This window comes from Macaca nemestrina, chromosome 20 (genome assembly GCF_043159975.1).
Source record: "Macaca nemestrina isolate mMacNem1 chromosome 20, mMacNem.hap1, whole genome shotgun sequence".
Classification (NCBI taxonomy): domain Eukaryota; kingdom Metazoa; phylum Chordata; class Mammalia; order Primates; family Cercopithecidae; genus Macaca; species Macaca nemestrina.
In genome coordinates this window covers 66372843-66400734 of record NC_092144.1, presented here as the reverse complement: position 1 = coordinate 66400734, position 27892 = coordinate 66372843, and the positions used below count along the sequence as shown (strand labels likewise).

The 27892-nt window shown below is 54.2% G+C and overlaps 1 protein-coding gene and 1 long non-coding RNA gene across 4 annotated transcripts in view; both read left to right on the top strand.

The window, feature by feature from the left end:
• Window positions 1-71: 71 nt before the first annotated feature.
• LOC112426066 (uncharacterized) lies at window positions 72-14081 on the top strand. 2 transcript variants are annotated; one of them, XR_011617925.1, is made up of 5 exons: window positions 72-289; window positions 2188-2337; window positions 4993-5181; window positions 11409-11450; window positions 12028-14081. It is a non-coding gene; the product is annotated as an uncharacterized lncRNA (long non-coding RNA). The 2 variants fall into 2 exon arrangements; XR_011617924.1 differs by having other exon boundaries at window positions 72-1018.
• A 3746-nt stretch (window positions 14082-17827) lies between these two features.
• Window positions 17828-27892, top strand: part of LOC105488139 (zinc finger protein 787) — a 34696-nt gene continuing 24631 nt past the window's right edge. Inside the window, exon 1 of one of the 2 annotated variants that reach the window (XM_011751967.3) lies at window positions 17828-18187. The gene's annotated coding sequence lies outside the window, so the exon portion shown is untranslated. Of the gene's footprint in view, window positions 18188-18514; window positions 19098-27892 lie in introns of those variants that run through there. The other variant, XM_011751968.3, reaches the window with a different exon arrangement.

The window sequence follows — 27892 nt, the reverse complement described above, 5'->3', positions numbered from 1 at the left end:
GCATGCGCAGACGTGTCGAGAAAAAAAAAGAGGGAGGAGTAGGAGGAGCCATGGCGGCGCTGTTGTGGAGATTAGGGGAGGTCGGGCACCGCCGGGCATTTGGGAGGTGGGGCCTCCAGAGCTCTAGAAGCTGGCAAGCGAAGAGGAGGAGGAGACCAGGCTAGAGTTCTGCGCCAATCAGGAGTGCAGGCTACGTCTCCTTGACTACGGATCGCTTTTTCTGTGTGTGTGTCCTCACTCTCCACCCGGGCAGAGCTTAAGAGCCGATGTCGGTGCCAGGAATCAGGACGTGAGCGGGCCGCCCTCCTGTTCTGGGGTGGGCGGTGGTTCAGGAGGGGGCCAGCGCGGGGGCCTCGGTTTGGCTCTTCCTGTGTGAACCTGGACAGGACACCGCCCTCTCTTTAGCCTCAGTTTTTCCTGGTGTGAACTGGGGGACAGCGCTACGTGCCGCGCGTCCTCGCTCTGCCCCATTGGACAGACTATTTCCCCGTCCTGAGGCCTCAGTTTCTGCATCTCAGGACTGCGAAGAAGACAGACATCTAAGAGATCAGCTGACGCCCTTTATCTAGACAGTTCCAAACCTGATTATGGCTCATACAAGCCCTACCTCAGCCCGCGGCGTATTTCCTCCTCTGTACAACAAGGATAAGAGAATCCCCTCCCCTCCCCCACCTCCCGGGCTGATCCGAAGACTCTGCGCCATATAAAGGAAGACAGTGGCTGACCCATAACAAGCATTCATTACATGGAGGTTGTTCCTCTTACCATATTCATAAATGAACAACTTGCCCCAGGTTTCACACGCGATGAGTGGTTGACTCAGAACCTTGTGACCAGTTTGCCCACGGTGGCCTAACCTGCCCTGGCCCACCTATCTACCCTCTGTCTTCTCGTGTTTAATGGGTTCCAGTCATGCCTCCTTTCTGCTCCTAGAACACGGTGATCTTCTTCCCACTCATATCCAATGGCCTACTTGACATCTCCACTTGGATTTCTTAATAGGCATCTCAAACCTAAGGTGGACAGTAGAGAATTTTTCTCCCCTACCTTGTGAAGAAACTTATTCCTTCCCATTACTCTATCATCTTAGATAGCAAGTCCATCATTCACCCAAATGTTCAGGCCAAAAATAGAAAAGCAGCCCTTGATTCTTTTTTTGTTTGTTTTGTTTTGTTTTTTGATACGGGGTCTGGCTCTGTCGCCCAGGCTGGAGTGCAGTGATGTGATCACAGCTCACTGCAACCTCCGATTCCCAGTCTCAAGCGATTCTCGTGCCGCATCCTCCTGAGCAGCCAGGACTACGGCCGTGCACCACCATGCCCAGCTAATTTTTGTATTTTTAATAGAGATGGGATTTGCCGTGTTGGCCAGGCTGGTCTCAAACTCCTGGCCTCAAGTGATCTACCTCCTCGGCCTCCCAAAGTGCTGTGATTACAAGCGTGAACCACCATGCCCAGCCAATTCCTCTTTTTCATCACCCGCCGCATGCAATCTGTCATCAGGTCCTATTGGTTCTGTCTTCAGAATAGAGTCAGAAGCTGTCCACAGCTCTGCTGTCTACGGCTACCACCTGGTCTAAGTCCCCATGGCTTCTTTAGACATTGTCATGCTTCCACTCTGGCCTCTTCTGCTTCCTGCGCCTCCAGTTCCTACTCCACACAGCAGCCAGAGGGATCTTTCTTTTTACTGTGGTAAAATATATATAAGATAAAAGTTACCGTCTTAATCATTTTTAAGGTACAGTTCAGTAGCATTAAGTACGTTCAAGCGAGGCCGGGCGCGGTGGCTCACGCCTGTAATCCCAGCACTTTGGGAGGCCGAGGCGGGCAGATCACAAAGTCAGGAGTTCAAGACCAGCCTGGTCAACAAGGTGAAACCCTGTCTCTACTAAAAATATAAAAATTATCTGGGCGTGGTGGCGGGCGCGTGTAATCCCAGCTACTCCGGAGGGTGAAGCCAGAGAATCACTTGAACCTAGGAGGCAGAGGTTGGGGTACAGGGAGCTAAGACTGTACCACTGTGCTCCAGTCTGGGCAGCAGAGTCAGACTCTGTCTGTCGCCCAGGCTGGAGTACAGTGGCTCAGTCTCGGCTCACTGTGACTTCCCCTCCCAGGCTCAAGGTATTCTCTGCAGGTGCACACAACCACACCCAGCTACTTTTTTTTCTTTCTTTCTTTCTTTTTGTAGAGATGGGGTTTCGCCATGTTACCCAGGCTGGGCTTAAACTCCCGGGCTCCAGTGATCCACCTGCCTCGGCCTCCCAAAGTGTTGGGATTACAGATGTGAGCCACCATACCCGGCCTAGGTTCTGTGATTTTGACTACATTAATACTTCATGTAAGTGGAATCATACAGTATTTGTCTCTTGTGACTGTCTTGTTTAACTTGGCAAAATGTCCTCAAGGTTCATCCATGTTGTAGCATGTGTCAAAATCTCCTTCCTTTTAAAGATTGCCTAATATTCTGTTGCATACACGGACCATATTTTGTTGACCCGTTCATCAGAGGGAATTTTTTTTTTTTGAGATGGAGTTTTCCCTGTCGTCACCCAGGCTGGAGTGCAATGGTTCCATCTCGGCTCACTACAACCTCCACCTCATGGATTCAAGCGATTCTCCTGCCTCAGCCTCCTGAGTAGCTGGGATTACAGGCGCCCGCCATGTCCAGCTAATTTTTTTGTATTTTTAGTAGAGATGGGGTTTCACCATGTTGGCCAGGCTGGTCTCGAACTCCTGACCTCAGGTGATCCACCCGCCTCAGCCTCCCAAAGTGCTGGAATTACAAGCATGAGTCACCGAACCTGGCCCCAGAGGGATCTTATTTAAACTTAAAAAGGGTCATGTCACTTTTGCTTAAAACCCTCCATTGCAAACCCTCGTCGCTGGCCTGCACAGTCCCACATGATCTGCTTTCAGACCCAGAGTTTCTTTAGCTTATAGAGTGCCTTTGTGTGTGTGTGAGAAAAGCATGGCCCTCAGAAGCACTGCAGAACTGAGCGGGGGCACACAGCTTGGCAGGAAGATCCGGAGGACTATTCCAGCCACCGCTTCCTGGTTGGCCAGGTGCCTGCATGTCACATACAGCATTCACACAGGCTCTCAATCCAACACCGTTCCCCTCCCCTCTTCATCACTATGCTTCAACTCGTTGGCCACTTTTTTTTTCTCTTTTTTTTTTTTTTTTTGAGACTGAGTCTGTTGCCCAGGCTGGAGTGCAGTGGCTTGATATTGGCTCACTGCAACCTCCTCCTCCAGGGGTCAAGTGATTCTCCTGCCTCAGCCTCCTGAATAGTAGGGACAACAGGCGCCCACCACCACACCCAGTTCTTTTGTGTATTTTTTTTTTTTTTTTTTTTTTTTTGAGACGGAGTCTTGCTCTGTAGCCTGGGCTGGAGTGCAGTGGCCGGATCTCAGCTCACTGCAAGCTCCGCCTCCCGGGTTTACGCCATTCTCCTGCCTCAGCCTCCGGAGTAGCTGGGACTACAGGCACCCGCCACCTCGCCCGGCTAGTTTTTTGTATTTTTAGTAGAGACGGGGTTTCACGGTGTTAGCCAGGATGGTCTCGATCTCCTGACCTCGTGATCCGCCCGTCTCGGCCTCCCAAAGTGCTGGGATTACAGGCTTGAGCCACAGCGCCCGGCCCATTTGTGTATTTTTAATAGAGAAGGGGTTTTGCCATGTTGGCCAGGCTGGTCTCGAGCTCCTGACCTCAGGTAATCCTCCCGCCTTGGCCTCCCAAAGTGCTAGGACGACAGGCGTGAGCCAGCACACCCGGCCTCACCAGTCACTCTTTTAAGTTCCTCTAACGCAGCACTTCTCAAAGTGTAGTCCCCAGACCGGCTGCACAACATCACCTGGGAGCTTGTTAGAAATGGAGACTCTCGGCCGGGTGCAGTGGCTCACGCCTGTAATCCCAGCACTTTGGGAGGCCGAGGCGGGCGGATTACCCGAGGTCGGGAGCTTGAGACCAGCCTGACCAACATGGAGAAACCCCATCTCTACTAAAAATACAAAAACATTAGCCGGACGTGGTGGCACACGCCTATAATCCTAGCTACTCAGGAGGCTGAGGCGGGAGAATCACTTGAACCTGGGAGCCAGAGGTTGTGGTGAGCTGAGATGGCGCCATTGCACTCCAGCCTGGGCAACAAGAGTGAAACTCCATCTAAAAAAAGAAATGCAGAGTCTCGGTCTCTGCCTCAGACTGGATCAGAAACTCTAGCAGGGGGCCCAGCGATTTACTTGAACAAGGCCTCCAGGGGATACCTCCTGCCTGCACTCTAGAAAGTCGCGGCTTCCTGCACTTTAGAGTAGTCCCAAGGTGCTTGGGAGGATTCATGAATTAATACATGCAAAGCACTCAGAAGGCTACCTGGCAGGGAGTAAGAATTCAGTAAACATTCGCTATTCTTACTTAACCTCCAGTGGATTCACTAATAAAAGCAAGCCCAACTCAAATGCAAAGTTGACTCTTCCCTCCCTCCCCACATCCATGTAACAAAAACAGCTTGTTTCACCACAGGCTATTGTCTGCTCAGCATCTGTTTGCTTCAGACAAACTGGACACCTATGATGAGACAGATGAGATGTTGTACAGGCGCAAAGGATACGAGGGTGGACAGAGTACACAGAGTCAGTGTCCAGCCAGAGTTTTGGGCCTAGCACAGTGGGTGAGGGCAAGGCTCCAAACTCCACTTCACTTGAGTGGAGGTCATAACTCACTCAAAGAGTTGGGATTGGGGGTGGGGGTGGTGAATAAGGGCCCAAGGGCCCAATAAGGAGCGGGTCCTTTTTTTTAGCTTTTTTTTTTTTTTTTTTTGAGACAGAATCTTGCTCTGTCACCCAGGCTGGAGTGCAGTGGTGCGATCTTGGCTCACTGCAACCTCTGCCTCCTGGGTTCAAGCAATTCTCCTGCCTCAGCCTCCCAAGTATAGCTGGGATTACAGGCATGCGCCACCACGCCCGGCTAATTTTTTTTTTGTATTTTTATCAGAGACGGGATTTCACCATGTTGGCCAGGCTGGCCTCGAACTCCTGATCTCAAGTGATCCGCCCACCTCAGCCTCCCAAAGTGCTGGGATTACCAGCGTGAGCCACCGCGCCCAACCAGGAGCAGGTCCTTATTGATATAAGACAATCATGCTGTGCTCCTTCTCCTTGCCAGCCATTGGTTGACACTCAGGTATGTGACACTATTCTGGCCAATGAAACCTGAAGGCAGATTTGCTGGGGCCACTGCTGGGAAAGGTTTTTCCCAACTCTTAAGCAACAGATAAATTGGAAGAAACAGTTTTCCTGGAGCCCTGCCCTGTCTGCAGGTGACACTTCAAGCTGGGGCAGCCACCTGGGTACCATGAGGGCTGGTAGTGGGAGCTGCTCACTTAGGATGGAAGGGAGGGGAGACGGAGGAACCTGGGTTCTTCATGGCATGGTTTGGCAGCTGAATTTTAACCAACCTTGGCTGGACCTGCCCTACCTCCAGGCTTCTCTTGGTATGAAGTAAAAAGTCCCCTCAAGCCATTCTGAGTCAGGTCTGTTGAAGCCAAAAGTGACAGCAAGTCACATATATCCAGGGCCAGCTTCATGGGATGCAACCTGTGTGGTTGCAGGGTGCCCTGCACTTGGTTGAATGCCCAGCTGTGGCCATCTTGACTTTTTTTTTTTTTTTTTTGAGACAGAGTCTCGCTCTGTCACCCAGGCAGGAGTGCAGTGGCGCAATCTCGGCTCACTGCAAGCTCCGCCTCCCGGGTTCACGCCATTCTCCTGCCTCAGCCCGAGTAGCTGGGACTACAGGCGCCCGCCACCGTGCCTGGCCTGACATTTTTTTTTTTTTTTTTAAAGAAATAAGGTCTTACCGGGCATGGTGGCTCACACCTGTAATCTCAGCACTTTGGGAGGCCGAGGCGGGAGGATCACGAGGTCAGGAGATCGAGACCATCCTGGCTAACATGATGAAACCCCATCTCTACTAAAAATACAAAAAATTAGCCAGGTGTGGTGGTGGGCCCCTGTAGTCCCAGTTACTCGGGAGGCTGAGGCTGAGGCTGAGGCTGAGGCAGGAGAATGGCGTGAATCCGGGAGGCGGAGCTTGCAGTGAGCCGAGATCCAGCCACTGCATTCCAGCCTGGGAGACAGAGCGAGACTCTGTCACAAAAAAAAAAAAGGAAAAAAAAGAAAGAAGGCCTCACCAACTCCTGGCCTCACGAGATCCTCCTGCCTCAGCCTCCTGAGTAGCTGGGATTACAGCTACCACACCCAGCTTGACATTCTTAATCTATTTTTTTTTTTTTTTTTAAATACAGGGCTCTGCATTTTAATTTTGCCCTGGGTCCTGTTTACATAAATATCACCTTGATAATCTGTGCAATGTTGGCACACCATCGTTTAGGACAGAGCCTAATGCATGGTAAGCAGGCCATAAATATTGGTGAGGAATGAAATGAAGGAACGACTTCCTGGAAATGTCCTTCCTCCACTTCTTCATCTGGTAACATTGTATAATCCTCTGTGATCAGATGTCCCCTCCTCCAGGAAGCCTTCCCAGACCACCCCCACACCTGTAAGCCTGGACCAAGTGCCTCATTGGCGCTTCCGCAGAGCCCCCTCTTTCTCCATTTCATATACTATTTTTGGGTGACTGCTCCGCCCACCTCACACTGAGCGACTCAGCAACAGAGACCAACCCTCCTTGCCTGCTGTACCCAGCTCCTGGCTTGGGGCCTGCCTGTGAACGAGTAAATAAGAGTGAAGGCAAATGGTTCTTACCCTGCTTCCCAGGCCTGAGGGCGAGAATTCCTCTGACAGCAAATTTAGCTCATACCTTCCAGCTTCTCGGCTCCTTTGTAGCTCTGCTATAATTATTGCCCCAAATAATAATTAAGGTTTTTCTCTTTGTGTGGTGCTTTGAAGCAGTAAGATCCCCCAGGGCAGGGATGGGGTTTGGTTCATCTCTGGAGGCTCAGGTTGTGTTTATGGGTGAGTGGATGATGGATGCCTGAGTGAGCATGTGAGGGGGAGAACCAGCAGAACGGGAGGGGGGATCGCGTACGGATGTCAGTCTGTGTCTGGCAGTGTGGGCTCCCAGGGGGCTGGATCTGAACCTGAGTCATCTTTGGCTCCCCAGGCCCCAGGAAACGTTTGAGAAAAGATAATGAAATTAATGAACGAATTGCTTAATGATGGATCACACTGCCCATTATCTGATTTCCCCCTCATGCTCAGCTGCCAAGGCAGCAGATCTCATCAGAGGATCACCCCATTTTACAGTTGGGATAATCAAGGCTCAGTGGAGCAGGTGACACAGCAAGAGACTTGGGTTTTAAGGCCAGCGGCAGGTGTCCTGAGCCTCTCTCACAGATGAGGAAGCTGAGGCTCAAGAAGGGCATTCTGGCCGGGCGCGGTGGCTCACGTCTGTCATCCCAGCACTTTGGGAGGCCGAGGTGGGTGGATCACCTGAGGTCAGGAGTTCGAGACCAGTCTGGCCAACATGGTGAGACCGCATCTCCACTAAAAATACAAAAATTAGCCAGGCATGGTGGCGTGCACCTGTAATCCCGGCTACTTGGGAGGCTGAGGCAGGAGAATCGCTTGAACCTGGGAGGCGGAGGTTGCAGTGGGCCAAGATCACACCACTGGACTCCAGCCTGGGCAACAGTGCCAGACTCTATCTCAAAAAAAAAAAAAGAAAAGAAAAGAAAAAGAAAAAAAAGGGCATTCTGAGGTCCCCGACCAGCTGAGGCAGCAGGTTTTCCACCGGCCAGATACATCCTCTTCCTTAGACGTTCAGAGAGTGAGCAGGGCCTCCAGGAGGAGGGAGTCAAGCCGACCTTACCCTCACTGCCAAGGCAGAGAAGAATTCCTTGGAAATTCTTTCCAACTGTATCTCGCAGTGTCTGGCCAGAGTGAATGCGGCTTCTCTGAGGTTGATACTGCGGCTTCCGTCTCGCCCCCACTTCCACCCCTTTACTCTCTGGAGAGAAATCTCTCCGGTTGGAGATTGAAGGTGCATCTCCCAGACCTCCGGAGAGCTAGAGTTCCGGGCTGAATTGGGCTTTGCTAATTAAGTGCATCGAGTAAGACGCGGAAAGCTGATCAAGGGCCAAAAGAACCACTGGCAGTCAGTGAGGTTTATTTATCTTGGTTCAGCAAGGGAGGACGCATTCCAGGGGATCACTGTACAAGGAGTCAGAAGAGGCCTTTCAGAGCGTTAGGGCTTGCGCTAGACGGCTCTGCCGGGGGTTGGGGGAAGTGGGGAGCAGTTCTAATGAAGGCTTAAGAAGCAGGGCAATGCACGGATTGGATTCCTCCATAATTTTTTTTTCCTTTTTTTTTTTTTGAGACGGAGTCTCGCTGTGTCGCCCAGGCTGGAGTGCAGTGGCCGGATCTCAGCTCACTGCAAGCTCTGCCTCCCAGGTTTTTACGCCATTCTCCTGCCTCAGCCTCCCGAGTAGCCGGGACTACAGGCGCCCGCCACCTCGCCCGGCTAGTTTTTTGTATTTTTTAGTAGAGATGGGGTTTCACCGTGTTAGCCAGGATGGTCTCGAACTCCTGACCTCGTGATCCGCCCGTCTCAGCCTCCCAAAGTGCTGGGATTACAGGCTTGAGCCACCGCGCCCGGCCTTTTCCTTTTTTTTTTGAGACAGTCTCGCTCTATCGCCCAGGCTGGAGTGCAGTGACGCGATCTTGGCTCACTGCAACCTCCACCTCCCAGGTTCAAGGGATTCTCATGCCTCAGCCTCCCGAGTAGCTGGAATTATAGACACAGGCCACCATGCCCAGCTAATTTTTGTATGTTTAGTAGAGACAGGGTTTCACAACGTTGGCCAAGCTGGTCTCGAACTCCTGGCCCCATGTGATCCACCCACCTCGGCCTCCCACAAGTGCTGGGATTACAGGCGTGAGTCACCGCACCCGGCTTCAATTTTTTTTTCTAAGTACAGAGATAGGGTCTTGTTATGTTGCCCAGGCTGATCTTGAACTCCTTGCCTCAAGGGATCCTCCCGCTTCAGCCTCCCACGTGGCTGGGATTACAGGTTTGAGCCACCATGCCCAGCTCTTCTCTTTAATTTTTGCCCTGAAGGCAGGAAGATAGCGCAGGGTTGCGTTTTCAAGGGTAAGGAAGCGGCAGTAAAGAATGGGATGTTGTCAGAGGAAGGAAGGTGTTGAATTTTTGCTGTTGTGGTGTGACTCTTTGTACAGAATACAATTTTTTTTTTTTTTTTTTTTTTTTGAGACCAAGTCTCGTTTTGTCGCCCAGGCTGGAGTGCAGTGGCACAATCTCGGCTCACCGCAACCTCCACCTCCTAGGTTCAAGCAATTCTCTGTGTCAACCTCCTGAGTAGCTGGGATGACAGGCGCTCGCCACCATGCCCAGCTAATTTTTTTGTATTTTTAGTAGAGATGGGGCTTCACCATCTTGGCCAGGCTGGTCTTGAATGGCTGACCTCATGATCCACCCACCTCGGCCTCCCAAAGTGCTGGGATTACAGGCATGAGCCACCACACCTGGCTCGGCCCGTATTTTCTTAAAATGGTTTTTTTGTTGTTTCATTTGTCGAGAATCCCAAACAAACATGAAAATAACTGTCTTGCATAAATATAAAATATGGACTGCTGTATTAAGTGGTCTTTTCCCAGTGCCAGTTACTCTCGGACATTGAGGACCTCTTGTGCTATTTCTGGCCATTCCACAGAGGTTTGGAGGGGCCCAAAGCCTCTCTCTCTCTCTCTCTCCTCACCGCACTGCACAACCTTCAGGAGACAGGGCTGAGAATTATGGCCCAGGCTGTCTGACCTTCACAGACTGGTGCCACTTCTCCAAGCAGCCCCTTTGGGTAGGCAGGGGTCTGTAAGATCTAACCAGCAACCTCGGCCGGGCGTGGTGGCTCATGCCTGTAATCCCAACACTTTGGGAGGCTGAGGCGAGTGGATCACGAGGTCAGGAGATTGAGACCATCCTGGCTAACACAGTGAAACCCCGTCTCTACTAAAAAATACAAAAAGTTAGCCGGGTGTGGTGGCAGGCGCCTGTAGTCCCAGCTACTCAGGAGGCTGAGGCAGGAGAATGGTGTGAACCCGGGAGGCAGAGGTTGCAGTGAGCCGAGATCATGCCACTGCACTCTAGCCTGGGGGACAGAGTGAGACTCCATCTGAAAAAATGAAATGAAATGAAATAAAATAAAATAAAATGAAATAAAATGAAATAAAATAAAATACATAACCAGCAACCTCAGACATTTTACTGTGTGCAATAATGTCAGGAAAAACTGCTCTGGATAAATAAACTCCTGCAGCAACAAGAAGAAAACAGGTAGAAGCGTTCCTCAAAACCGCTTGGAATTTACACTGAACTTTTATAGCACTGGGAACAATCCACCACCTGGAGAGAAAGTTTAACAGGTTTTACGATTTATTTAAGAGCCCTCGTTAATTTTTTCATGTTGTCATTACCACAGAAGGATTTGCTTGAAATGAACTGAAGCCTAAAGGGTCATACTATATTTTTCTTATTAAATGAAAATAAGCTTTATAGTTAAGGAGGTCTTTGGGTGTTTGGTTTGGTCTATTTTTTCTCCTTGGCATCACAAGTTTTAGAGGGCAGGCCGAATGCGGTGGCTCATGCCTATAATCCCAGCACTTTGGGAGGCCGAGGCAGGCGGATCATGAACTCGGGAGTTCGAGACCAACTTGGCCATCATGTTGAAATCCCGTCTCTACTAAAAATACAAAAATTAGCTGGGTGTGGTGGAAGGCGCCTGCAATCCCAGCTACTCGGGAGGCTGAGGCAGGAGAATCGCCTGAAACTGGGAGGGGGACGTTGTGGTGAGCCGACATCACACCACTGCACTCCAGCCTGGGGGAAAGAGTGAAACTCAGTCTAAACAACAACAACAACAACAACAACAACAACAACAAAAAGTTTTCAAGGACAAAGTGCAATGGATGGACAATTCCATTTAAATTGAGGATTTATTCTTTAACAAATGTATTTAGAAATGCATTTCAATGAGATAAACATTTGATGATGATGATGATGATTTTTGAAACAGGGTCTTGCTCTGTCACCAAGGCTGTAGTGCACTGGCACCATCATGGCTCACTGCACCCTCAACCTCCTGGGCTAAAGTAATCCTTCTGTCTCAGCTTCCTGAATAGCTGGGACCACAGGCTTGCGCCACCACACCTAGTTTTTTTTTTTTTTGTAGAGATGGAGTCTTTCTATGTTGCCTAGGCTGGTATCCAACTCATGGCCTCAAGTGATCCTCCTGCCCTGGCCTCCCAAAGTGCTGGGATTACAGATGTGAGCCACTACGCCCAGCCAACATTTCATTCTTAGAGAAGAAATGCATTCGTATATCCTCTTGGAAGCATGTACACACATTTACATATGTGTCTTTCTTCCATTTCCAGCACCTACTCTATGAGATTGACTTGAGGGTTAAATGCCATATGGTAAGTGAAGCAGGAGAAATTTGGGTTATCTTATTAATTCTCTGGACAGTGGTGAACACAGCATGAGGGAATGCCTGTGGCTACCTGGACCCTTCCTCCAGACCCCCTATTTTGGCTGTGGGCACCCACCCTTGTCTGTAGTCACTGCACCCAGGCTGTCCTGGAAAGAGAATAGGCCACCCCTTCCGTCCTCTCCTTCCACGTGGTTTACCAGAGCTGGTTCTGCCCTGCTCCAGGAGTGGACATGTGACTTGGGACTGGCCAATCAGAACCTCCACCCCTGCCCAACCCCTGTGATTGGTTCAGGTAAGCCAATCAGATTCAGGGAAACAATAGAAGGGTGGGGCAGTGAGGGCAGCCTCAGCCCTGCAGTGGCCTTTATCCCCCAACGCTGGAGGGCTAGAAACCGAACAGGTCCGTGGAGCCCAGATAGCGGGCCAGGCCTGGGGCCCTGCGCTCCCGGATCCAACCAACCACGCCCCAAGGTGTCCAGCTTCAGCTTCTGGTGTTCGTTGCTGCTGTTTGTTTTTAGTTACCCGAGCCAATAAAGTTTTCTTTCTCCTTTTTAAACCTCCAGTCCGTTTGAGCTGCATTTGTCTCACGCAACCTGAAACTTGCCACCGCTGCAATCATCACGTCCCACATCCTGCCATCCAGGAGGTTTCCCAGAGCCCCACTCAGCACGTCGCTGTCCCATCGGTGTGCATGGGGCACAGGCCGGAATGGTTGGTCTGAGGCAGGGTCGCTGTTTCCTCAAAGCCCCGCCCTCTGCGCCCCAGTCACAGCAGCTGGCACACGGAGGAGGTGTGTGAATCTGGGAAGATGGGTGAAGAACGTCATAGGAGGCGACCACAAGGTTCTCCACATAGGCTTGCCATATTTAGCAAATTAAAATACACGATGCATTTAACATGCAACGTTCAGTTGCATTTATTTCAAATAAACACCAGATGTATATATGCATCCTATATATATAGATTGGATAAGTACTGGGACTTTTTTTTTTTTTTTAATTATTTTTTTGAGACAGAGACTTGCTCTGTAGCTCAGGCTGGAGTACAGATCTTGGCTCACTGCAACCTCCCCCTCCCGGGTTTAGGCAATTCTCCTGCCTCAGCCTCCCAAGTAGCTGGGATTACAGGCCTGGGCCATCACACGTGGCTAATTTCTGTATTTTTAGTAGAGACAGGATTTCGCTGTGTTGGCCAGGCTAGTCTCGAACTCCTGACCTCATGTGAGCTGCCAGCCTCGAACTCCCAAAGTGCTGGGATTACAGGAGTGAACCATTGTGCCCAGCCAGTATTGGGACATTTTTAGACTAAAAAATTACTCATCTTTGATCTGGAGTTCACACTTAACTGGGCGTCCTGGCGTCTGCCTGGCATCAATACTTGTCAGACTTTCCCACGGCTAAGAATCCCTTGATCATTGGGTTAAAATGCAGATTCTGACTCTGTAGGTTTGAAGTAGGGCCTGGGATTCTGTATTTCTCACGGGTCCGTGGGTGCTGTCAGTGCTGCCTGCCGGGGCCCAACTATGTCTGGGAGCAGAGATGAAGATCGAGCACAGTCATCTAAGCAAAGCACCCAGCAGTGTGTCCGGTACATGATGAAAACTCAAGAAGTGTTTGTTCGTTATCATGGCAAGGAGGATCATTTGAAAAGTGAGATCCTGTGTGTTTCTCTGTGTATCGGGGACTTAGAAGCAACTGTAACAGCTGCAAACTCTTCCTCTCCAATCTGCCAGCTGCAGCTGTTCCTGTCACTCAGCCTAGGGCCACACCCTCAGGAGGAAACCATGAGGAAAAATAAAGCGCTCCCCAGCAGGAGCTGCTGCCTGTGCCCCTGCACCAGGGACCTCTGACCTTCCATATCACTACAGAGATGTGTGGCTATTCCTGTCTTCCACCACTCATTCAACATAGATGGAGGCCTGTGATGCCCAGGGTGCTGGCGGGGGAGACTCGGGGCTCTTTTGGTTACAAGTGGCAGGAACCCAAAACGGGACTTTCCTGGAAGAAGTATAGACTCACTCACTCAAAGGAAGGAAGAGTGGAACGTCCAGCCCTCAGGAAGGTTAGGCAGAGTGAAAGCACCTGAGCCTAGGGCCTGGGTACTGAACTCAGCTGGGACATTGTCTCCCTCCAACTCTCACCTCTCTGTGAGGCTTCATTTTCTCCTCCTGCAGACTGGCTTCCTCCACACAGTGGGAAACAAGACTGCCTTGAGCGTTCTAGCCTCTCACATCCCGGCATCTATGCCAGAGAGGCAGACTCTCCAAAGAGAAGGATCCAGAGAAAGCCAGTGATGGGTCAACTTGGGTGAGATGATGCTGTTAGAGCCATTTGTGATTCTCTCCGTGCTCGCCGCTCCCCCCGCCCCAATTTTATTCAGTCTTGAGGCTTTAAATTCCATCTAGATGCTGATACATCCCTGAAAGGGGGCTTTACCATTTTTACTGCCTAGCATCTGAAAACTCTGTATTAGGGAAGGGTGAAGCTGCTGTAAGAAACCCACACGTTGTAATGGCACATCACATTAGAAGGGTGCTTCTTTTTTCTCTAAACACATTTTAAATTGTAGCTACCTATAACATAAAATTAAACATCTTAACTCTTTTTGTGTGTGTGTTGGGGGGACGGAGTTTCACTCTTGTTGCCCAGGCTGGAGTGCGGTGACCTGATCTCGGCTCACTGCAACCTCCGCCTTCTGGGTGCAAGCGATTCTCCTGCCTCAGCCTCCCGAGTAGCTGGGATTACAGGCGTGCACCACCACGCCCGGCTACCTTTTCTATTTTCAGTAGAACAGGGTTTCACCATGTTGGCCAGACTGGTCTCGACCTCCCGACCTCAGCCAGGAGGCTAATTTTTGTATTTTTAGTAGAAACAGGGTTTCACCATGTTGGCCAGACAGGTCTCGACCTCCTGACTTCAGCCAGGAGGACTCGGCCTCCCAAACTGCAGGGATTACAGGCATGAGCCACCGCACCTGGCTACGTCTTAACTATTTTTAACTGTGCAGTTCAGTAGTGTTAAACCTATTGACATCTTGTGCACCCATCACCCCCATCCATTTCCAGAACTCTTTTCATCTTGCAAAACCGAAACTCTGTCTCCAATAAACACTAACATCCCATTACCCTCCCCCTGGCCCCTGGCAACCCCCATTCTACTTCCTGTCTCAAAGAATTTGACTTCTCTAGGTCCCTCATATAAGTGGAATCATAAAGTATGTGTTCTTGTGTGACTGGCTTGTTTCTCTTAGCATAATGTCCTCAAGGTTCATCCATGTTGTAGCGTGTGTCAGAATTTTCTTTCTTTTTAAGGCTACAAAATATTCCATTGTATTTATTTATTTTTATTTTTATTTTTTGAGACGGAGTCTGGCTCTGTTGCCCAGGCTGGAGTGCAGTGGCACGATCTCGGCTCAATGCAGCCTGCGCCTCCAGGTTCAAGTGATTCTCCTGCCTCAGCCTCCCCGAGTAGCTAGGATTATAGGCGCCCACCACCATGCCTGGCTAATTTTTGTATTTTTAGCAGAGACAGGATTTCACCGTGTTGGCCAGGCTGGTCTTAAACTCTTGACCTCAGGTGATTCGACCGCCTTGCCCTCCTGAAATGCTGGGCTTACAGGCCTGAGCCACCGCACCTGGTCTATTCCATTGCATTTATGTGCCACATTTTGTTTATCTGCCCGTCTGACAACGGACACTCAGTTGTTTCTGCCTCTCGGCTATTGTGAATGCTGCTGCTGTGACCACTGGGTGTACAAGTTAGATGTGTATTTCTTGATCATGTAGCAATCTGGGATAGGTGTTAGGTGACAGGATATGGTTCCACAAGGTGGTCATTCAGGGACCCAGGTTTCTTGGGGGCTCCCCTCTTTCTTTAGGACCTTGAAAGAGCAGGAAGCAGGCATACATGTTTCTTTTTTTTTTTTTTTTTGAGACGGAGTCTCACTCTTTCGCCCTGGCTGGAGTGCAGGGGTGCGATCTCGGCTCACTGCAACCTCTGCCTCCTGGGTTCAAGCAATTCTCTTGCCTTAGCCTCCGGAGTAGCTGTGAGTACAGGCACCCACCATGCCAGGCTAATTTTTGTACTTTTAGTAGAGATGGGGTTTCGCCATGTTGGCCAGGCTGGTCTCGAACTCCTGGCCTCAGCTGATCTGCCCATCTCGGCCCCCAAAGTGTTGGGATTACAGGCGTGAGCCACTGCGCCCGGCCAACATACATGTTTCTTAAGAGCATTGGCCCGGAAGAGACCTGTATTGCTTCCATCCCATCCCATTGGTGAGAACCAATCACAAGGCCACACTTAGATGCCAAGAGGAGTGGAGAACAGAATCCAGGGACGGGAAGCAGCATCCCAGGAGTGACTTTGTACTGCAGAAGGGAAGAACAGATGATGATTGTGCATTAGCCATGTCTGCTGCAACCCATCCCATGTTTGGGAAACATCCCGGTATTGGTTGGGTTGTCTTAAGGGAGAGACTCAGAATTACCAGTGGTTTCAGTGAGTTCGAAGGTGATTTCTCTCACGTAAAATCTCACCTGGCATGGAGCCTCTTTCATGAAGCCATCCAGGGTCTAGCTGGCTCCTTGGGTCTTGTTTCTCCTCCATCCTCAGTGTTGGCTTCCATCTGGTATGCCAATGTAGCTGTTCCAGATCTCGCCGTTAAGTTGTTAATTTGGCCAGCGAAGAAGGGGAATGGGCTGGAGAGGGAGGAGGCTGTCCCTACCAACAACCGGGTCCCTGCAGGACACCCACTTAATGATCTGATTCAGAGGAGCACAAGCACGTGACTTTTCTTATAAACAGGTTTCCTCGTGTAGAGTTCGTACCCTTAATAATTTATTTCTATTGCTATTATAATAGCACTTCCCTCTCTTCTTTTTTTTTTTGAGATGGAGTCCCATTTTGTCACCCAGGCAGGAGTGCAGTGGCGTGATCTCAGCTCACTGCAACCTTTGCCTCCCAGGTTCAAGCCATTCTCCTGCCCCAGCCTCCTGAGTAGCTGGGTTTACAGGTGTCCGCCACCACGCCCAGCTAATTTTTGTACTTTCAGTAGAGATGGGGTTTCACCATGTTGGCCAGGTTAGTCTTGAACTCCTGACCTTCTGACGTCTGCCTCTGCCTCCCAAAGTGTCGAGATTACAGGCATCAGCCACCACGCCTGGCCACACTGCCTTCTGTTCTAAGATATATTTAAAAATTTACCTTTGTGATATTTCTGAAAGAGGAACACAGACATCCTCCTATTGACACACACACTTAACACAGCACTGTTCCCCCCACCCCATGGAAAGATGCTATTAAATCAATAATGCACTTCTTATGATTGATGCTGACTGAGATTTGAGGGTATACAGTGGCCACAGCAATAGACTTATATATAACACTGCTAATAAGTAACAATAACCACCATCATTTTTGTGAGCTTACTATGATCCAGGTATTGAACTAAGCAGCTCTTACACATATTACCTCCCAGGTTATCTTATTTTTTCCCATTCCACAGATGATACATTGAGGCTGAGAAAGGTGTTATTCCACAAGTGAATTATAGCTTCCTATCTTTCTGACTCCCAGTAAGGATGATAATAAAACAATTAAAAACGATAAGTCATCTGCCACTTAGGTGAGAGTCAGCCAAGTACAGAACACGGGAGGGACCAGAAGGACCAGCCTGCAAGGACACTACGGTTTGGACAATTATTTTAAAATATGTGTTTTTTGCAAGAATACTAACAGAAACAGCTAACACCCAGTGCGTGCTTACTAGGGGCCTACCTAGCGCAGGGGAAGTAGCGTATTCTCAGGGCTATAACAGGAGGCAGTTTGTACACTCAAGGGTTAAATACACGAATTTGGAGCCAAGTTCCACGGGTTCGGGCCCAGGTTCTGGCATTCTGGGTTTGTGACTTTTGGTAGGTGATTTGATCCCTCACCTGCAACATGGGGATAGGACCCATCATGAGGCTCTAGTTAGGACTAGGACCTAGAGCGTGTGAAGCACTTGGAGGCGCACAGTGTATTTTTATTACTCCAGAAAGGAGGAAACTGAGGCTATGGCACCTGAAGCGCGGCACTCTCTGTCCAGTAACTAAGGAACCCGGTGCCGCAGGGGGCGGAGCCCTTTGAGCATCAGGACTCGGGCCACTGGGAGAAGCCGCGGCAAAGAAGGGGTTACCATGATAGAGATGGCAGGAGGACCCGGGGTGGCACGAGCGTCCCTCTACGCCACTTCACTCTCTCCCCACGGCGGCCGCGGGGAGCCGGCCGCGCAGGCGCGAGGAGCCCGGGTTGGGGGCGGGGGGCGCCGCCCTAGACACCCGGAAGTCTCCGCCTAACGGGCCCAGCCCGCACCTCCTGTCCGGGAAGGGGGCGGGGCCGAAGCCCCTCGGCGCGGGGCGCCATAGAGCATGGACGGAGGACCTGCGTCCTAGACACTTCCGGAAGTGGCTCCCTCAGGCGCCCGCCCGGCACCATAGAGCTGGGGGCGGCGGCCGGGGTAGCGGGCTCGCCTTCCTAGAGCGGCGAGGACAGGGTGGCGGCCCGGGGGGAGGGAGCAGGGAGAAGGGGGGAGCGGCGCGGGCGGAAGCGGCCGGGAAGGTCACTTCCGGCCTGGGCGCCCGTCCCCCTGACCCCAGGGTCTGAGTCGCCGCTGCCGCCGCTGCCACCATCCGCGAGGCAGGAGAGAGGAGGAGGAGTGCGGCGCGGCGGCCCCGGGACCAAGGAGGTGAGGGGCGGGGGCGGGTGCCGTGCGCTGGGGGCCAGGGGGGCGCGCGCTTCGGGAACCTGGACTTGGGCTGGGGGTGGGTGGGGAGACGGGAGGGCTAGCGCGACTGGGCGGCGGGCGCGCGTGCGCGCTGCTGGGGGGGCGTGAGTGGGCGCGCGGCCGGGGTGACGCGGGCGGGGGGAGTGCGCGTGCGCGCCGAAGGGCGGGGGGAGGGGACGCGCGCCCGGGCGGCCCGCGGGCAGCGAGCGGGGCTGGAGGGGGGCGCGCGTGCGCGTGGCGGGGGCGGGAGCCGGGGCCTCGGTGGGGGTCCCTCTCCTGCGGGCCCTCGGGGATGAGGCCGCTGTCCGGTCCCCCTCGAAGTTCCAACTCCGCCGGTCGTGGCCGGAAGTGGTGGCGACTCCAGGGGGAAGTTGAGGCCCAGGTGGGGGAAGGGGCCGCGCGGGCCGGGCTGGCCTGGCCGGATACTGCGGCCCCGAGGGCACGGTCTCAGCCCTCGGCCCCCCCAGCCCTTCCTTCCCTTTTTCGAGTCAGTGTGGGTCCCGTTGCTGCCCCGGGCGGGCTGTGCGTGGCCTTTGATCAGGCGGGTAATTACGGGGATTGTGGCCGGCAGGAGGCCCATTCATTCGCCCTTGCGCGGCAGGCGGGGAGGAAGCGCGTCCCCAGGGGGGAAGTGACTGGGCCAAGGTCAGCCACCGCGTGGCCCACGGGGCAGGGCGAAGGCGGGGTCTGGACCCGGTGGCGATTCCTGAGGCCTCCCTCCCCCATGCCGAGTGGTTCAGAGTGGAGCCCCGCCCCCCGACACCCCACCCCGACCTCCAGTCCAGGGAGCTGACCCCAATTCATGTGGATGAGTGCTCCTGGGACCTGCAGAGTCGGACAGAAAAGGGACCCACAGACACAGAAGGCACGAGTGAGTTGAGGCAGAAGCTTTTTCAGTGCCAGGCCCTGCGCCGTGCACTAGGCAGGGAGCAGGGAGATGAACGAGGGCCTGGAGTCTGAGTGGAAGGCAGAGACTGAGACCCCGGCGACAGAGTCGCCACCCAGGGTGATCGGACCCCTAATCCAGAGGTCTGGGGACTCTGGGAGCCAGGGAAGGCATCTTGACCTAGCCCGGTCCGGGGGATGGTCAGGGCTTTAGGGAAGGAATGACTTGGTCTGCTTTTTGCGGTTACCTGGTCCCAGGCCCCCATGTTGGGCAGTGCTCAGGAACCGTCTGGGGATCCGATTGGCCCCAGCGCCGGGAAGCACAGTTGCGTTGATCCTGGCTTAGCTCCTCTGTAAGACTGTAAGCCTCTTTGGCTAAACGCTGCTGACATTCACCTGCCTGGCTCTGCGCAGTCCCTGTGCTCCTCCGGCCACAGCCCCAGAGGACATCCAGATCAGATTCCTGCTTGCTTATCTCACGTCTTATCCATCCATCCAGGCTTCAGCAAAGCTGAGGGATGGGAAGGGCTCGTCACCCAGCCTGGCCCCTCACTGGTGCCCTGCCAGAGTGCATGCAGGAATTGGGTTGTATTCCCCAAGAGCTCTGGGACCAGGCAGGCCTGGGTTCAAGTCCCAGCCCCACCACTCACCTTTGTGGTCTTAGACGAGTAACTTCAGTGCCTTACTTTCCACCGGGACAGAGTGGAAGTGGTAATAATAGTATTGACCTCAGCAGGAAGGCTCTTAATGCTTGCGTTTTAGAGCCAGCGCAGACCTCAACAGATGGGTGTAAAGTAGATGGAAAGGGTTCTGGAGCCAGGCGTTCCTGGGCCCTGGCCTTGGCACTGTCTCTTGCACTTCCGTGACCTTGGACATGTCACTTCCTTTTTCCCAGGTTCAATTTCCCTTCAGTTGCCTAAAAAGGAGAGCAAGTTCATAATTCCCTGAGTCAACGTAATCCATCCAGGCGACGGCACAGGCCAGGCCCTGTGCTGGGCATGAGGTCACGCATGGTCTTGGCACAGCACTGTCCTGTGAGGGCCCAGACGAGGTGCCTGGCCCAGCCTGCCTCTGTGCAGGCGCGAGGTAGAGTGGTGCTGTGTGCTGGGCAGCCTGGCAGGAATCGTACAGACCCTGTGCCAGAGCAGCTGAGACCCATTCGCACTGGGGAGAGGGGTGGGGAGATTTGTCAGAGTGGTCCTGGGAGCTCTGACCTTGAGGGAGGAGTGTGTGGTGCAGGGGAGGTTGTGTGTCTTGAAAGATAAAGAGGAGGGATTGGCTATCAGAAGCCTGTTACTTAAGGGAGGATGACAGTGGGCTCTGGGCAGGGAATGGCAGGGGTCACAGCTCAAGGCCACCCACAACTGCCTGGCTGCCTGGGAGGTCTTTTGTTACTAGGTCTACACAGCTCTCAGGATACCCATCCTCAGACATGTCTCACAGGCCTTTCCGAACCTCGTTCATGCATCCTCTGGTGCATCCTGAGGCCCTCAGCCTAGTGAGGACTGTGCCCGGGCGCTGGGGCCTCTGTGGTGTGAGAAACTGCAGATTCGACAACACTTGCTGGTGCACACTTTGCAGGAACCTGGCCTCGTGCCTGGTCCTCACAGTCCTAAATTCTCAAGGCTCTGGGATGGAGGTGGTCACCCCCATTTTAGGGGGATGGGATGGAGGCTCGGGTTGGAGGCTCTGGTTGGCACTTGGCCCAAGGCCCCCAGCAGCTTCAGAACCCAAGTCTATGTGTGATTCCAGAGCCCAGACCCTTGACCGTCATGACCGCCCCCTTCCGCCCCGAGGTTGGGGTCTGGGGGGACAAAGGCTGTTCCGAAGTCCTCTAGGTGTTAGTTGTTGGCTTGGAGACGCTGGACTCCCTGCCCAGTGGGGTGTACTGTCCATGAGGACTCCTCCATGCAGGGCTGCTGGCTGGTTCAGGGGAACCCCAGCATAGTAGGAGAAGCAGAAGTGGCTCGGAAGTTGAGTGCTGAGATCCATGCAACCCCCAGGGAGGCCTCACGCACCCAGCATCAGGGAGAGCAAGGGAGGTGTGGAGTTCGAGCAGTCACACCACCAGTGTCAGTGGCCCTGTCCCAGGAGCCCAGAGCTGTCACCTTACAGCTGCGGAGAAACCAGCCGAAGCTCTGAGCCCAGGTGGGACGGCCCAGGGCCCGTGTGTTCCTGCAGGGGACCTGGCAACCTGGGGCTGTCCTTGGTGAAGTTTTCCTGGTTCTGTCTCTGCCTTGGCCTGAGCCTTCTCCCTTTGGGCTCATAGAGTATGGACATCTCTCTTGTGCTAAATGGGGGTCCCATCTGGCCCCCCTGTTTCGAGGCCTCCGTGGTGCCAGGCCTTGCAGTGGATAACACTGGCATCAGAAGTTGTCCTGGCCTCGGCCGGGCACGGTGGCTCAAGCCTGTAATCCCAGCACTTTGGGAGGCCGAGACGGGCGGATCACGAGGTCAGGAGTTCGAGACCATCCTGGCTAACACGGTGAAACCCCGTCTCTACTAAAAAATACAAAAAACTAGCCGGGCGAGGTGGTGGGCGCCTGTAGTCCCGGCTACTCGGGAGGCTGAGGCAGGAGAATGGCGTAAAATCCTGGGAGGCGGAGCTTGCAGTGAGCTGAGATCCGGCCACTGCACTCCACCCTGGGCGACATAGCAAGACTCCGTCTCAAAAAAAAAAAAAAAAAAAAAAGTTGTCCTGGCCTCAGCCCAGGGTCTGGCCGGTCAGAGCCATGGATTCCTGAGGCTGCTGTGCATGGGGTCCTTGCTGGAAACAGCCCCGCCCTCAAGTGCACAGTCTGCTGGATGCACTGTGGGGCTGACGGGGACCTGTGGTAGTTGTCGCAGAGGTGAGTAAGACACGGATCCCCTTGGGGGACACAGGACCATCCTCAGTGGTGGACGTTAAAGGGAACAAATGCCAGTGTCCAAGAGTTAGAAGGAAACAAGCTGCCTTTGGCAGCCTGCCGACTCAGGTGTGACTCCAGCTTCCTACGCCGTGGCTCTGTGACGTTGCTCCCAGCCACTCCGCCTGTCGAAGCCTCGCTGTGGCTGTGTGACATTGTCCTAGCCACTCCGTTTGTCGAAGCCTCGCCGTGGCCATGTGACATTGTCCTAGCCACTCCGTTTGTCGAAGCCTCGCCGTGGCTGTGTGACATTGCTCCAGCCACTCGCCTTGTGGAAGCCTCAGTTTCCTTGTCTGTACAACAAGGACCCCAGTGATAGGCCACGTTTACTGGGCGCCCCGTGGCTTTTGGGTGAGCACTTGGCGCACACATCTCATTTTATCAGGAGGGACGAGTAGCCCAAGCACCTGGCCCAGGCCATGCGGCTCGTTCCTGGTGGGGCCAGATCACACCCGGGCCTGCCCAGGGTGGTTGTCCTCTTGCCCCTGCGCTGGCCTCATGGCCTCAAACTGTCTCTCCCTGATGGTGGGGCCCAGGATCAGAGCTTATGTGCTTAGGGCACCCTGCACCCAGGACCTGGGATTTAATCCATGCTTGATGAGTGTGATCTTTTGTCATTGGATGAGAGAGGATGGAGCTGAGGGAAGGGAGCAGTCTGGGAAAGCTTCCTGGGGGAGGTGCTGTCGATGCTGAGCCTTGGCAGATGGACCAAGCAGATGTACACAGAGAGGGCAGGTGAGATGGGAGGAAGGGGCTGTGCAAAGGCCCGGGGGGAGAATCCACACCGTCTGGTGCAAAGGCCCGGGGAGGGGAGGCGCAGAGGGAGGATCCACAGGTCTGGTGCAAAGGCCCGGGGAGGGGGTGTGCAGAGGGAGGATCCACACCGTCTGGTGCAAAGGCCCGGGGAGGGGGTGTGCAGAGGGAGGATCCACACCATCTGGTGCAAAGGCCCGGGGAGGGGAGGCGCAGAGGGAGGATCCACAGGTCTGGTGCAAAGGCCCGGGGAGGGGGTGTGCAGAGGGAGGATCCACACCATCTGGTGCAAAGGCCCGGGGAGGGGAGGCGCAGAGGGAGGATCCACAGGTCTGGTGCAAAGGCCCGGGGAGGGGGTGTGCAGAGGGAGGATCCACACCGTCTGGTGCAAAGGCCCGGGGAGGGGGTGTGCAGAGGGAGGATCCACACCGTCTGGTGCAAAGGCCCGGGGAGGGGGTGTGCAGAGGGAGGATCCACACCATCTGGTGCAAAGGCCCGGGGAGGGGGTGTGCAGAGGGAGGATCCACACCATCTGGTGCAAAGGCCCGGGGAGGGGAGGCGCAGAGGGAGGATCCACACCATCTGGTGCAAAGGCCCGGGGAGGGGGTGTGCAGAGGGAGGATCCACACGTTTGGTGCAAAGGCCCGGGGAGGGGAGGCGCAGAGGGAGGATCCACACCGTCTGGTGCAAAGGCCCGGGGAGGGGGTGTGCAGAGGGAGGATCCACACCGTCTGGTGCAAAGGCCTGGTGGAGGGGAGGCGCAGAGGGAGGATCCACACCGTCTGGTGCAAAGGCCCGGTGGAGGGGGTGCGCAGAGGGAGGATCCACACGTCTGGTGCAAAGGCCCGGGGAGGGGGTGTGCAGAGGGAGGATCCACACCGTCTGGTGCAAAGGCCCGGGGAGGGGAGGCGCAGAGGGAGGATCCACACCGTCTGGTGCAAAGGCCCGGGGAGGGGGTGTGCAGAGGGAGGATCCACACCGTCTGGTGCAAAGGCCCGGGGAGGGGGTGTGCAGAGGGAGGATCCACAGGTCTGGTGCAAAGGCCCGGGGAGGGGGTGTGCAGAGGGAGGATCCACACCGTCTGGTGCAAAGGCCCTGGGGGGAGAATCCACACCTTCTGGAAAATGGCCAGCCTGCCCTGTTGGCCCAACAGAGGAGTCACAGAATGTAAGGTGGTCCGCGGGTGTGGTTTTGTGTGTGTCTTTTTTTTTTTTTTTTCCATATAAAGGCTTTGTTTTTAATGTTTTATATGTATAAATTTTAAGAGATAGGGTCTTGCCGTGTTTGCCCAGGCTGGTCTCAAACTCCTGGGCTTAATTGATCCTGCCTCCTCAGCCACTTAAGTAGTGACCAGGGGCTTTATTTATTTATTTATTTATTTTTTTGAGACGGAGTCTTTCTCCATGGCCCAGGCTGGAGTGCAGTGGCGCGATCTCGGCTCACTCCAAGCTCCGCCTCCTGGGTTCTCATCATTGTCCCGCCTCAGCCTCCCGAGTAGCTGGGACTACAGGCGCCCGCCACCTCGCCCAGCTAATTTTTTGTATGTTTTAGTAGAGACGGGGTTTCACCGTGTTAGCCAGGATGGTCTTGATCTCCTGACGTCCTGATCCACCCTCCTCGGCCTCCCAAAGTGCAGGGATTACAGGCATGAGCCACCATGCCCGGCCTGGGGCTTTATTTTTTTTTAGAGCAGTTTTAGGTTTGCAACAAATTTGAGAGGAAGGTGCAGAGATTTCCCGTATCCCCCCCGCACCCCCCCACAGCCTCCCCCATTATCAACTCCCACTCCAGAGCGGGCGTTTTGTGACAGTGGATGAAGCTACACGGACATCTGATTGTCACCCAGAGTCCATAGTGTACTCTGTAGGTGTGTGGGGCTTTTGGCCAGAAGACTGTTTTCGTTTGTCTTTTATACGATTCTCAGTTACTCGGCTGCCCTAAGACCCAGAAGCCTTTGCATAAGGATCTGAAGATGTTCAAGGCACCAAGTCCTGCTGGCTGTGCCCCGCGGTCCCCACAACACACCGTAGTCCCCACAACACACCGCGGTCCCCACAACACACCGCACCCTGACAGTAGACAAAGTCCCCACAACACACCGCACCCTGACAGTAGACGCAGTCCCTCTCTCTCACCCCCTCGGAAAGTTGAGCGTGGTGACTGGAGCCGTGAGCTGTCTCTGCCGAGGCTGTGCTGGTGCCTCCAAGGAATCCGGCTCTGACAAGGAGGGTGTGGGTGGTGCGGGTGGGAGACCTGCGGGAAGCCTCTGGGAGGCTGCCGCACAAGTCCAGGTGTGAAGTAGCTGGAAAAGAAGAGAGCAGCGACCATCCTGGCTAACACGGTGAAACCCCGTCTCCAGGCAAAACATTAGCCGGGCGAGGTGGCGGGCGCCTGTAGTCCCAGTTACTCGGGAGGCTGAGGCAGGAGAATGCTGTGAACCTGGGAGGTGGAGCTTCCAGTGAGCTGAGATCGCGCCACTGCACTCCAGCCTGGGCGACAGAACGAGACTCAGTCTCAAAAAAAAAAAAAAAAAAAAAATAGAGCAGTGAAATCGATGCACCGTGGCCAGCGTCGAGAGGAGAGGAGAGGGAGGGGGGCCAGAGCAGGGGACGGCTCACCTCTGCGACGGCTCACCTCTGCATCCTTCACCCCGCCCGAGGGACGTGCAGGCTGTGCTGTAGGAGAATGTGACCTGCCAAAACCGGCTGAGACGAGAGGGAAGGTATCCGCAGACCAGTCACCGTAGAATGAACAGGAAAGGGTCCGTGGGGCTTTCCCCACCACCCTCAGGGAGGCCAGGCCTGGGATCTCAGTGGTGTCACACAGATGTCCCGGGGCTGAGGAAATGAGGGCCTGATGCGGAATCCCTCGTAGACATCACCCCACCTAGCCTGGAGATCCAGGCGGAGGTGCAGGAGGAACAAGAATGAGGTTTTCAGGCCAAGAGTGAGGGGTGAAGCGGCCACAGGAAAGGGCAGTGAAGGAGCTGGTGGAGGAGTGGAGGGGTTGGCGCTGTGGGCGTCTCGAGCCGGGAGCAGAGCAGGAAGGCGAGCAGGAGACGGCTCTGCAGTGGGGCCGGGTGGCGGTGCTGGTTCCGGAAGCAGCCATGGGCACCGGGGCAGCAGGTGCTGGGTACCCCTGGCACCTGCCCTCAGGGAGCGTTGTGCCCAGGAGCAGATGCAGAGCCCCAGGAAGGAAATACCAGAAGTGATATCACCATGCTCGTCACGTGGTGACAGAAGGTGCTGACCGGCCAGGAAGTCAGCCCTGCCGTGGGAAAGGTGGGGTGTGGGCCTCAGGGAGAAGCTGACATTTGAGCAAACCCTTGAAAGGTGAGACCGAGCCAGGCAGGTGGAGGAGTGAGCCCAGCCCCTCAGAGAGAGACCAGGCTTGGCCGGGGCAGGTGGAGGAGTGAGCACGGCCCCTCAGAGACCAGGCTTGGCCGGGGCAGGTGGAGGAGTGAGCACGGCCCCTCAGAGAGAGACCAGGCTTGGCCGGGGCAGGTGGAGGAGTGAGCACGGCCCCTCAGACAGAAAGACCAGGCCTGGCCAGGGCAGGTGGGGAGTGAGCACGGCCCCTCAGAGAGAAAGAACAGGCCTGGCCAGGGCAGGTGGGGAGTGAGCACGGCCCCTCAGAGAGAAAGAACAGGCCTGGCCAGGGCAGGTGGGGAGTGAGCACGGCCCCTCAGAGAGAAAGAACAGGCCTGGCCAGGGCAGGTGGGGAGTGAGCACGGCCCCTCAGAGAGAAAGAACAGGCCTGGCCAGGGCAGGTGGGGAGTGAGCACGGCCCCTCAGACAGAAAGACCAGGCCTGGCCAGGGCAGGTGGGGAGTGAGCATGGCCCCTCAGACAGAAAGACCAGGCCTGGCCGGGGCAGGTGGAGGAGTGGGGCCGGTCCCTCAGGGAGAAAGACCAGGCCTGGCCAGCCAGATGGAGGAGTGGGGCCGGTCCCTCGGGGAGAAAGACCAGGCCTGGCCGGGCCTGAGCCTGTCGGTGAGTCAGGAGCAGCGCAGTGCACAGCGAAGATCCAGGCCAGCTGGAAGGAGGGGGCTTGCAGAGGTGCTGGAGCCAGATTGGGCCCTGTGGTGCCTGGGGAGGAACCTGGATTTTGGATTGAGGGGCAGCAGGCACGGGCAGTGGTGGCAGTTTGGACAAGGAGGTGATGAACTGAGTTGCTTTTTGTTGATGAGAACAGTTTTATTATGACTCCCACAGAGTACAATTCTCCCTTTTAAAGTGCACAGTTCAGCACCTGTAATCCCAGCTACTTGGGAGGCAGAGGCAGGAGAATCCCTTGAACCCAGGAGGCGAAGGTTGCAGTGAGCGGAGATCGTGCAGTTGCACTCCAGCCTGGGCGAGAGAGTGAGACTCTGTTTCAATAAATAAATACAAAATGAAGTATACAGTTCAGCGGTTTTTAGTGTATTCACTGATTTATGCAGCCATCACCACAGTGAATTTTAGAACCTGTTCTTCATCCCTAAAGAAATGCAGTGCGTCTTCAGCCGTCCCTCCCTCCCTCCTTCCTTCCCTCTCTGCGTCCAGGTTCCTGGGAAGTCCTGATCTGCTTTCTTTCCCGGGGTGTGCCTCTTGTGGGCAGGTGTATAAATAGAATCACGCGCTGTTCTGCATCAGGCGTGTTTCACCACGCGTGCAGTGTTTGAGGGTCATCCCTGTCGCGGCTGAACTTCACGCCTAGTTATGGCTGAGTCGTGTTCCGTTACGGTCATGGATGGACCACAGTTAGTTCATCCATATGGACATCTGGGTCGTCTCTACATTTTGGCGGTTATACCTAATGCTTCTGTGAACGTTTGTGTGCCGCTGTTTGCATGGACAGACGTATGTTTTCTCTTGGGTTTATGCTTAGGAGTGGACTTGCTGGTTCTTACAGGAGTTCTTGGCTTAACCTTTTGAGGAACTGCCAGATGTTTCCCACAGCGGCCCCACCTGTGGTGCCCTGGCACCAGCAGTGGAGGGCTCCCCGCTTCTCCTGGTCGTCACCAGCACTTGTTTTCTGAGGCCGGCACAGTGGGTGTGAGGTGCTGGCTCCATGTGGGTTTGGTCTGCCTCTCCCTGACGGCTCATGAGGACATCCTTGCTCATGCCTGTCAGATATTTGTC